General features: G+C 54.7%; 1 non-coding gene across 1 annotated transcript; it reads right to left on the bottom strand.

Moving 5' to 3' along the window:
• Nucleotides 1-1,981: 1,981 nt before the first annotated feature.
• On the bottom strand, nucleotides 1,982-2,184 carry LOC118669532. The gene has a single exon (XR_004972006.1). It is a non-coding gene; the product is annotated as a small nucleolar RNA SNORA74 (small nucleolar RNA).
• Nucleotides 2,185-11,817: the final 9,633 nt, after the last annotated feature.

Genomic DNA, 11,817 nt, shown 5'->3' with positions numbered 1-11,817 from the left:
TTAATCTTTGCCATTTTAATTATGATGTGTTTTGATGTGAGCCTTTTTGAGTTCATCTTGTTTGGGACTCTCTGTGCTTCTTGGACTTGTCTTTTTCCTTCACCAGGTTAGGGAAGTTTCTGTCATTATTTATTTTCATAGGGTCTCCATCTGTTGCTCTTTATTTTCTCTTTCTTGTACTTCTTTGATGCAATTCATGTTCTTAGGATTCATGTTGTCCCAAAGATCCCTTAAACAGTCCTCATTTATTTTTTTTTTCTTTTTGCTGCTCTCATTGTCTTCTGCTCCCCTGTCTGCCAAATCACTGATTTGATCTTCTGCTTCATCCAATTGCCTATTTCTTCTAGTGTATTCTTCATTTCAGACATTGTATCCTTTACTTCTAACTTGTTTTTTATGGCTTATATGTTCATTTTCATGCTTACCATCTCTTTATTGAAGTTCACACTGATTTCATCCATTCTTAAGTTCCTTTAGAACCCTTATAACCATTTTCTTCTTTAATGCTGTGTCTGTTGTTGCTTGCCTCTACTTCATTTAGCTTTTTTTTTTTTTTAAGGTGTCTTCTGTGCTTTAATTTGGGGCATGTTTCTTTGTCTACCCATTTTGGCTGTCTCTGTGTGTTTGTTTCTATGTATTGCACTATTAGACGCCCAATCTTGGCAGTGTGGGCTTATGTAGTAGGTGTCCTGTGAGACCTAGTGGCACTGTCTTCTTTTTTCCAGAGCTGAGTGTTATAGGAATCTCCCTTGTGTGTGTTATGTGGGTCCTCCTGTTGTCGTTGAGTCCACAATGCTATTGGCCTATTCATGGTTGACCTTCAGGCTGACTGACTGTGAGGATCAACCCTGACCTCACATTGTATGAGCTGCTGTTCAGGTGCTGACCACATGGAGCTGAAGTGGTCTCATCCTGTTCTGGTGCCTGCCAAGCTCTCTCTTTGGACATGCTGCATATTAAGCTAATTGGATCATGCTCTGATGTCATCTAAAGTTGGCCACTGTGTGTTTGTCCTGGGAGGGATTCTGGTGCCGGCCAATTTCAGATGCTTTCTGTGACTGGCCCTGGGCATTCTATTTGGAGCTGCAAAGCAATTCGCAGTTTGTGGCTGCCTCTGCTGGGTCAGAGTGAGTTCAGGAAGTCCAAGCAGTGCACCAAGGCTGACTTTTACCTGCAGTGGGACTGGGGGAAGTTCATCAAAAGTCCCAAGACACCCCTGATATCTGCCTCTGCCTGCCTGCATCTGCCATGTGCCTGTTAAGCTCAGTCACTGAAAGAGTCTCTGGAGGTATTCAAGTAGCATGAGGTAACTTCTCAGTGAGTTCTCAGGTAGAGTGAGCGGTGTTCACCAGATTGATGCAGGTTCAAACTTGTTGTCTGTGCTGGGTTTGAGGGCACTCAGCAAATGTTCCAGGGTATACCAGGTCTAGCTTCCACCTACTGGGTCTCACACACCTCTGAGAAGGCTACAAAAGACCCAGGCCTGGCTTTCTTTGTAGGAGTAGAACTAAAATGTCAAAACAGGCTACTTCGTAGGGTTTAAGATTTCTGGGATTCATAAGATTTCTGAGATCAGCCATGTGAGCTCAAGTGCTTTGCAGAGGGTCAGTGGGTTGTCCGAGGCCATGGAGCTGCTTCTTGCTGTGGGTGGTTCATGGTCCCCTGGGATGCAGTGGGAGAGTGAGATGGTGGTGATGTCCTGCAGCTCTGATCCCATCACTGTGTCACAAAAAGTTTAGTCCTCTGGTGTGTACCTGATCCTCACAGATGCGTCCCTCCATTTCCATCCTAAGATAACTGCAGTTCTCTTCAGATGTCTGGCCAGATGCATGTTCACTGGCTGCATGGGCAGCACCATTCCTGCCTTCTTTCCTCAAGCTGGGTGAGCCAGGTTGGCTGGGTGCAGGAAAGGGCAGATAAATGGCCCTTGGGTGGGTTGAAATGCTATTAGAACCATTAAGATTTTTTAAAATGTTTTTTCTGTGTCTGCACCTTCACTAGAACAAAGCAACCAAAGTGATGCTTAGCTCACTCTCATGGAAGCACAGTTCTGCCCTGCACCAGTGCCACATGTCACCAGAACAGTGAAGGGGGCAACTGGAGGAAGAAGACAGGGCATTCCTCTCCCAGCAGTGTAACACCCTCACAGGCATGATGCTGTCTGGAGAGCTGACCCCTGCTGGAGCGCTTAAGGCTTTTAGGCACCGAGTGTACTGATCTGATTTATATTTTTTAAAGATCACTCTGATTTGCATTTTTATTTTTATTAAAAATTATTTTACTAATTTAATTTTTTTCAATTAGAGATGACATTCAATATTAGTTTCAAGTGTATATAATAGTGGTTTGACATTAATATAACATATAGAGTGATCCCCTGATAAGTATAGCATGGGGGATCTTTTAAAAGGGTAATAATGAAATTCATGAGGGCTCCACTCTCATAACCTAATCACCCTCAATAGACCCACTTTTTATTTATTTTAATCAAACTTATTTGGGTGACATTCATTAATAAAATTGCATAGGTCAGGTGTGCCATTCTATAATGCATCGTTTGTATATCGCATTGTGTGCTCACTGCCTTCAAGTCAAGTCTCCTTCCATCACCATTAATCGCCCCTATGCCCTCTTCTTCCTCCACCCACCCTTCACCCGCCAACCCTATCACCACTCCAAACACGCCACCCCCACCTGCCACCCCACACCCAACACCCCCAGCACTCAGCTGCCATCCCACACCCACCAGCCCCTCCTGCTACCCACACGCCACACCCCCAGTCCTCACCCGCAACCTTCCACCAGCCTGCCCCTACACCCCAATATTACCCCTCTCCCCCCATACCCCTCTTACCCCCTACTCCCACCTGCCACCCCACATCCCACACCCCATATCACACAGCCCCCACCTACCACCCACCAGCCCTCACCCCCACCCCCTACTGCCCACCTTTTATCCCCCAGCCCCCACCCCCCACCCCCCTTCCCCTGCTTGTGATTTGACATTTGAAATGATATTTGAGATGTGTCCTGAGGGCTCAGGTAGGATTTAGACAGATGAAGAGGGTGAGAATGTGCTTCAGGTACAGACAGTAGCCACAGCCTGGAGGCAGGAGAGATGAACACTGGACAGACCAGAGCATATGCCCCTCAGATGCCTGTGAGTGAGGGGTCAGGACAGGGAAACAGAAGACCCTGCATGGAGGGAAAAGGCAGAGGGGAAAGGGGACCAACCACAGAGTGGTCAGAGCAGGGGAGACAGGGGCCCCTCCATGGGAAGGCAGGGCAGGGGGACAGGGCACCATGAGAGGGGGTGGGCAGTGGGGACAGGAGACCTTGGGAAGGGGCAGGGATGCAGAAGTGTGGATAGGGGACTTTCCACTGAAGCAACAGGACAAGGAAAATGAAGACCTCTGCCCTAACCGGTTTGGCTCAGTGGACTGAGCGTCAGCCTGTGGACTCAAGGGTCCCAGGTCAGATTCCAGTCAAGGGCATGTACCTTTGTTGAGGCCACATCCCCAGTAGGGAGTGTGCAGGAGGCAGCTGATCGATGTTTCTCTCTCATCGATTTTTCTAACTCTCTATCCCTCTCCCTTCCTCTCTGTAAAAAATCAATATATATAAAAAAAAATCATCATTCTCTCCTAAAAAAAAAAAAAAAAAAGGAAGACCCTTCGTAGCTGTGCCAGGGCATGGGGGACAGTGGACCCTTCTTGGTAAGGACAGGGGATCATCCATGGAGGGGTCAGTGTCCCCACCTCCTGTCCCTTTTGCTCTGGCCCTCCTGCCCTATCCCATCCATGGATGGCGCCCAGTCCTTACCAAGCAGGGTCCACTGTCCTCCCTGCCCAGACACAGCCATGAAGGGTCTTCTTTTCCCTGCCCTGTTGCTTCAATGGAGAGTCCCTTATCCACACTGCTCTGTGGGGACAGAGCCGGGAGAGTGGGACCCCTCCATGGAGTGGGGAGAGCAGGCCTTCTGTGGAGGGACATGGCAGAGGGATAGGGATCCCCCCTTTGAGGGGGCAAGGAGAGGGTCAAATGGACTGTCCATGGCAGGAGCAAGACATGGAGGACAGGGAACCATCCATGGAGGGGAAAGTGCAGGGGGACAGGACACCCCTGTCATGGTCCCCCTGGCACCCCTTCTCTGCCCCTTCAAATGGGGGTTCTTTGTCCCCTGCCCGTTCTCCATGGATGGACCCCTGTTTCCTCTACTCTGTTCCCTGCATGGAGGGTCCCTGTGCTCCCTGCACTGCTCCATCCCTGGAGAATCCCTTGTTCACCCTTTCCTGACCCCTCAAAAGGTGGGGTGCCCTATCCCTCTGCTCATTTTCCTCCACAGGCAGAGGGGAGTGGCACCCTCCATGAAGGGAGCAGGACATTGTTTTTCTTGCCCTTCTTCCTCCAAAGAGGGGCCCTCCCCTCTCTGCCCTGTCTCCACTCCATGGAGGGTGCCTCTTTCCCTGTCCTGTCCCCTAAAAGGGGGTTTCTTTGTACCCCTGCCATTTCCCCTCCATGTAGAATCCCCTATTCCCCCTGTACTAGCCCCTCCATGGAGAGTTCCCTGTAACCAATCCATGGAATGTGCTGTCTCCCCTCTGCCCTATCCCATCAAAGGGGCATCCCTATACCCCTGCCCATTCCCCTCCATGAAGGGTCCCCTTTCTCCCTTTCCCTAACTCTCCATGGAGGGTGCCCCTCCTCCTCTGTCCTGCCCTCTAGGAGTGGGGTTCCCTCTCCCCTGCCCATTTCCCTCCATGGAAGGTGTTCTCTCAACCCTTCCCTTTCCTCTCCATTGAGATGAATGGGTAGGGGTACCAGGAACCTCCACTTTGATGGGCAGGACAGGGATGAATGGGGCACCCTACATGAAATGTGGACAGGAGGACTCACCTTGGAAGGACAGGGCTAGAGGGAAAAGAGACCCTCCATGGCAGTGAGTGGGCAGGGATACAAAGAACCCCCCTTTGAGGAGCCAGGGGAGGGGGAGGGGAAACCCTCCATGGAGTGGAGACAGAACACCCTCAATGGAGAGGACTGGAGGAGGGAAAGATGATCCTCCATGAAGGAGAATGGGCAGGGGAATAGGGATCCCCCCTTTGAGGAGACAGGGCAGTAGAGAAGGGGCACCCTTCATGGACTGGGACAGGTGACCCTTAGTGGAGTTTCAGGGCAGGGGGCAAAAGGTCCTCTCCATGGAGGGGAATGGTCAGGGGATAGAGATCCCCCTTTGAGGGACAGGGAAGGGGGGAGAGCACCCTCCATAGAGTGGGGTCCGGGATCACACCATGGAGGGGACAAACAGAGGAGATAGGGGACCCTCAATGATGGTTCCCCTGTCCCCACCCCAAGGAGGGTGCCCCTCCCTCCTGCCCTGTCCCCTCAAAGAGGGATCCCTCTCCCCCTGCCCATTCCTCTTTAAGAAGAGTCCCCTTTCCCCAGCCCTGTCCCCTCCATTGAGAATCCCTTGTCCCACTCCATATGGAGGGTGCCCCCTCCATCCTGCCCTGTTCCCTCAAAGGGTGGAATACCTAACCCTCTACCCACTCCTCTCCAGGGAGAATCGCCTTTCTTCTGCCCTGTCCCCTCCATTGAGAGTCCTTTGTCACCACTCCATGGAGGGTGCCCCCTCCCCCTGCTCTGTCTTCTCAAAGGGGGGTTCCTTGTACCCTTGCCCATTCACCATTATGGAAGGTCCCCTAACTCCTCTTCTTGTCCCTCCATGGAGGGTCCCCTTTCCCCACTTTATGGAGAATGCTCTCTCCCCATTGCCCTGTCCCTCAAAGGAGGCGTCCCTATCCCCCTGCCCATTCCCCTTCATGGAGGGTCTCTGTGATCCCTGCCATGGAGATTCCCTTTTTCTACCTTTCCTGCCCCCTGAAATGAGGGGTGCTCTATGCCCTTTCCCAACCCCCCCAGGCAGAGGGGAGAGGGCAGCCTCCATGGGGGGAGCATGGCATTGCCCTTCTTCCTCCATGGAGGGTCCCCTATCCCCCATGCTCTGACCCTCAAAGCGAGGCTCCTTGTCCCCCTGCCCTTTCCCCTCCAGGGACGGTCCTCTTCCCCCTGCTCCTGTCCCATGCATGGAGGGTCCCCTATACCCCCTCCATGCCTGTTCCCTCAAAGGGAGGTTCTTTGATCGCCTGCCCATGTCCCAGGGGACCCTCCGTGGAGGTACAGGACAAGGAGGAAAGGGGACTCTCCATGGCAGTGAATGAGCAAGGGTACAAGGAACCTCCCTTTGAGGGGCCAGGGAGAGGGAGGGGGTACCCTCCATGGAGTGGGGGCAGGAGACTAGTCGTGGAGGGTCCCCTATCTCCACTCCTTTTCCCCTCCATGGCATGTCCCTTGTTCCCACTCTATGGAGGGTGCTTTCTGCCTGCTCTTTCCCCTCAAAGGGGGGTGGGGATACCTATCCCCCTGACCATTCAACTTCATGTAGGGTCCCCTTCCCTTCTGCCTGGTCTGTCCATGGAGGGTCCTCTGTCCCCACTTCATGGAGGGTGCCCCCTCCCCTCCTGCTCTACCCCCTCAAAGGGGGGATTCCTATCTCCCTGCCCATTCCCCTCCATGGATGGCCCCTGTGGTCCCTACCATGCTCACTCCATGGAGATTCCCTTGTTCTCCCTTTCCTGGCCCTGAAATGAGGTGTGCCCTATGCTCCTGTCCCACACCCCCAGGAAGAGAGGAGAGGGCAGCCTCCATGGATGGAGCATGGCATTGCCCTTCTTGCCCTTCTTCCTCCATGGAGGGTCCCTTGTCCCCTCTGTTCTGACCCCTCAAAGTGAGGTTCCCTGACCCCCTGCTCTTTCCCCTCCAGAGAAGATCCTCTTTCCCCCCTCCTTGTCCCCTACATGGAGGGTCCCCTATCCCCCTTCCATGAGGATTGCCCCCCCCACCTCCATGCCCATATCCTCAAAGGGAGGTTCTTTGATTCCCTGCCCATGTCCGAGGGGACCTTCCATGGACGATCAGGAAAAGGGGGAAACGGGACCATCCATACTAGTGCATGGGCAAGGGTACAAGGAACCTGGGAGAGGGAGAGGATGCCCTCCATGGAGTGGGGACAGGAGACTAGTCATAGAGGTTTCCCTATACCCCTCCTTGTCCCCTCCATGGCATGTCCCTTGTTCCCACTCTATGGAGGGTGCTCTGTGCCTGCTCTTTCCCCTCAAAAGGGGGGTACCTATCCTCCTGACCATTCCCTTTCATGGAGGAACCCCCTTCTCCTGTCTTTTCCCTCTATGGGGGGTCCCCTGTCCCCACTTTATGGAGAGTGCTCTCTCCCCCATGCCCTGTCTCTCAAAGGGGGGTTCCCTATACCCCTTCCCATTCCCCTCCATGGACGGCCCCTGTGGTCCCTACTATGCTCACTCCATGAAGATTCCCTTGTTATCCATTTCCTGCCCCGTGAAATGAGGTGTGCTTATGCTCCTGCCCGTTCATCCTGCCCACCCCCAGGAGGGGAGAGGGCAGCCTCCATGGAGGGAGCATGGCATTTCCCTTCTTGCCCTTCTTCCTCCATGGAGGGTCCCGTGTCCCCCTGTCCTTTCTCCTCCAGGGTCGATACTCTTTCCCACTCCCTGTCCCCTACATGGAGTGTTCTCTCTATCCCCCTCCATGGGGGGTCCCCACCTCCATGCCTGTCCCCTCAAAGGAGGTTTCTTTGTTCCCCTTGCCATGTCCCATGGGACCCTCCATGGAGGGTTAGGACAAGGGGAAAAGGGGACCCTCCATGTCAGTGAATGGGCAAGGGTACAAGGAACCTCCCTTTGAGGGGCCAGGGGAGTATGAGGGGACACCTTCCATGGAGTGGGAACAGATGACCCTCAATGGAGAGTATGAGGAGGTGGGAAAAGCGATGCTCCATGGAAGGGAATGGGCAGGGGTACAAGGAACCTTTCCTTGAGGGGCTGGGGGAGGAAGAGAGGGACACCCTGCATGGAGTGGGAACAGAGGACCCTCAATGGAAAGTATGGGGAGGGGCGAAAAGAGATTTCCCCATGGAAATTCCCCAGTCCTCACTCCATGGCAGGTGCCCCCTCCCGAATACCTGTCCCCTCATAGGGGGTTCCTTGCACCCTTGACTATGTCCCATGGGACCCTCATGGAGAGATAGGACAGGGGGTAAAGAGAACCCTCCAGGATAGTGAATGGGCAAGAGTACAAGGAACCCCCCTTTGAGGGGGAGGGGATACCCTCCATGGACTGGGGACAGGGGACCCTCAATGGAGTGAATGGGGAGAGGGAAGTGGATCCTCCATGGAGGAGAATGGTCAGGGGAATAGGGATCCAACCTTTGAGTAGACAGGGCAGGAGGGAGGGGGCACCCTCCATGGAATGGGGACCAGAGACTCTGCATGGGGGGACAGGGCGGGAGGCAAAGGGTCCTCTCCATGGAGGGGATGGTTAGAGGGATAAGGATCCTCCATTTGAGGGGCAGGGCAGGGGGAGAGCACTCTCCTTAGGGCAGGGGTTTGGGACATGCCACGGAGGGGACAAGAAGAGGAGGTCGGGGACCCTCCATGATGGGTCCCGTGTCCCCATTCCATGGAGAGTGCTCCTTCCCTCCTGCCCTCTTCCCTCAAAGGGAAGATGCCTATCCCCTTGACCATACCCCTTCATGGAGGGGCCCTGTCCCCCTGTCCTGTCCCTTCATGGAGCATCCCCTGCCCTCCCTTTATGGAGGGTGCCCCAACCCCATGCTGGTCCCCACAAAGGGGGGTTCCTAGTTCCCCTTCCCACTTCCCTCCATAGAGAGAAAAATTCCCCTCCTGCCCTGTCCCTCCATGGATGATACCTTCTCCCCTGCCCTGTCCCCTCCTAGGGGGATTCCTTATACCCTTGCCCATATCTCCACTGGGACAGGGGTCCCTTCATGGAGGGACAGGACAGAGGGTAAAGTGGACCCTCCATGGCAGTGAATGTGCAGGGGTTGAAGGAACACCCCCTTTGAGGGGAGAGGGAAGAGAGAGGAACTAGCTCCATGGAGTGGGGACAGAGGACCTTCAATGGAGAGGCCAGGGAGGGGGGAAAGGGGATTCACCATGGAGGGGAATTGACAGAGGAATAGGGATCCCCCTTAAAGGGGACAGTGCAGGGGGGTGAGCACACCCTCCATAGAGTGGGTAAAGGGGATGCGCCATGAAACGGACAAGGAGAGGAGATAAGAGACCCTCCTCTTATCTGGTTTGGAGAGTCACCTATCTCCCCTCCCTGTCCCCTCCATGGAGGGTCCCCTGTCCCCGCTTTATGGAGGGTGCTCTCTCCCTGCTGCCCTGTCGCTTCAGAGGGGGGATCCCTATACCCCTGCTCATTTCCCTCCATAGGGAGGACCCTTTGCTCCATGCCCTGTCCCTCCATTGCTGGTCTCCTCTCCCCACTCCATGGAGGGTGCCCCCTCCCTCCTACCCTGTCCCCTCAAAGGTGGGATTCCTATTCCTGTGTCCTGCCCTCTCCATGGAGAGTCCCCTCTCCTCCCTCTGCCCTGCCCCCTCCATGGAGGGTCCCCTCTCCTCCCTCTGCCCTGCCCCCTCCATAGAGAGTCCCTTCTCCTCCCTCTGCCCTGCCCCCTCCATGGAGGGTCCCTCTCCATGGAGGGGGCAGGGGAGGGAGGAGAGGGGACTCTCCATGGAGAGGGCAGGGCAAGGCATAGACCAACTCCCCTCTCCTCGCTGCCCTACCCCCTCCATGGAGGGTCCCCTCTCCTCCCTCCCCTGCCCCCTCCATGGAGAGTCCCCTCTCCTCCATGGACCCTCGCAGGGCAGGGCAGGGAGGAGAGGGGACTCTCCATGGAGGGGGCAGGGCAGGGAGGAGAGGGGACCCTCCATGGAGGGGGCAGGGCAGGGAGGAGAGGGGACCCTCCATGGAGGGGGCAGGGCAGGGCAGGGACCAAGTCCCCTCTCCTCCCTGCCCTGCCCCCTCCCTGGAGAGTCCCCTCTCCTCCCTGCCCTGCCCCCCCCCATGGAGGGTCCCCTCTCCTTCCTACCTTGCCCCCTCCATGGAGGATCTCCTGTCCCCCTACCTTGCCCCCTCCATGGAGGGCTCCCTGCCCCCCCCTTCCCTGACCCTCCATGGAGGTTTCCCTGTCTCCCCTACCCTGCCCCCTCCATGGAGAGTCCCCTCCCCCCTCTGCCCTGTCCCCTCCATGCAGGGTCTTCTGTTTCCCTGCCCTGTCCCATCACTCACAGGCTCTGAGAGGCATGTGCTCTGGTCCCCAGTGTTCATCTGTCCTGCTCCAGGCCGTGTCCACTGTCTGCACCTGAAGCACATCTCACCGTCTTCATCTGCCCAAATCCTGCCTGGCTCTCAGGACACATGTCAAATATCATTTCAAATGTCAAATCACCGAGTGATCTTTAAAAAATATAAATCAGATCCCCCTATTCTGGTGCCTAAAAGCCTTCCTGCTGTGACAGCATTTCCAACCCACCCTTTAACTACCCGCCCGTCCTCTCCTTCCTGCCCTCTCCTGCCCGCCCTCTCCTGCACCAGCCTGGCTCTCCCTGCCCTGGAGGTACTTGCTGTCCCTTTGGTGGTGGCTTCCTGAGTTCTCCTTGTGGCGAGCTCTGTCTCAACAGCCAAGTCTGAGTTAAATATGACAAGATCTTGGGGAGGCCTCCCTTGAGTCTCTTGGGGCCTCACACTGAAGGGGTCTCAACCCAGGCATGTGGGGTATAAGCTGGCAACAGATCACAGAGCTGACAGGCCACAATGGTGAGACAGGTCATAGTGGTAACCTGGCAACCACTTGAGGTCAGCCAGGTGGGCCAATGTAACCAGGGGTTCTTGTGTGGCTGTTTTAAGTCACTGACTAAACATTTATTTAGCACCAACAAACCCCAGACCCTCTACAGAATGTACAGAAGGTGCAGCTCGCCCTCCATGGATGATACCTTCTCCCCTGCCCTGTCCCCTCCTAGGTCCTGGCCCTCAGTAACCATGTGCTCTTGAAAGTGGGATGTGGGTGAGAGGGTGGGTCACAGATGCCGTGGGAGGGGCTCAGTCTGAGTTGCTGGCTGCAGGAAGTTGAGGCTGGAGGAAGGGACCAGGAGCCAAGGTTTTCTGGAGGCCCTGGAACTGGGAGTGGCTCTGGCAGGGACATAGCAGCTCTGCAAGGAGAGGGCTCTTCTAGTTCCCCAGGAGCCAGGAGCAGGGTCTCTGACCTTCCAGGGAGGAGCTCAGCTGGATGCACCTGCCTCAGGCTTCTGACCCACAGCCCCTGGGATCACACACTTTGTGGTGAGGGCCACTCCGTTTGAGTCATTTGTTAGGGCAGCAATAGGAGACCATGTAGTCCCTGTCACCCCCTCTTCATATCACCAAGCCTGTGTTCTCCATGGCTTTGGGTATCTTCTGAAATAAAATGTGGTTCTTGTTCTCCTGTCTGTCTCCCAGCCCCTCTCAGCTCCTGAAAGGTAAACTGTGAAGGCCCTGCCCCCAAAGACCCAGGTCCAGGGAGGGACATGGAGGGGCACACATGTGTTCAATGAGTTCGGGAGTGAAGGGCTCTTTTCTGATTTTATAAAATGTTATTTTTGTAATAAACCTGATTGATTCACATATAAATACATATGATTTTTATTTTAAGAAATATTTTTATTGATTTCAAAGAGAAAGGGAGGGGAGAGAGAGAGAGAGAGAGAGAGAGAGAGAGAGAGAGAGAGAGAGAGAGAGAGAGAGAGAGAGAAACATCAATGATGACAGAGAATCATTGATTGGCTGCCTTTTGCACACCCCCTGCTGGGGATGGAGCCTGCAACCCAGGCATGCGCTCTTGGCCAGAATCGAACCTGGGACCTTTTGGTCCACAGG

This window comes from Myotis myotis, unplaced genomic scaffold (assembly GCF_014108235.1).
Source record: "Myotis myotis isolate mMyoMyo1 unplaced genomic scaffold, mMyoMyo1.p scaffold_m19_p_14, whole genome shotgun sequence".
Taxonomy (NCBI): Eukaryota; Metazoa; Chordata; class Mammalia; order Chiroptera; family Vespertilionidae; genus Myotis; species Myotis myotis.
The sequence above is the reverse complement of the archived record's forward strand: the minus strand, read 5'-3'. Positions and strand labels throughout refer to the sequence as shown.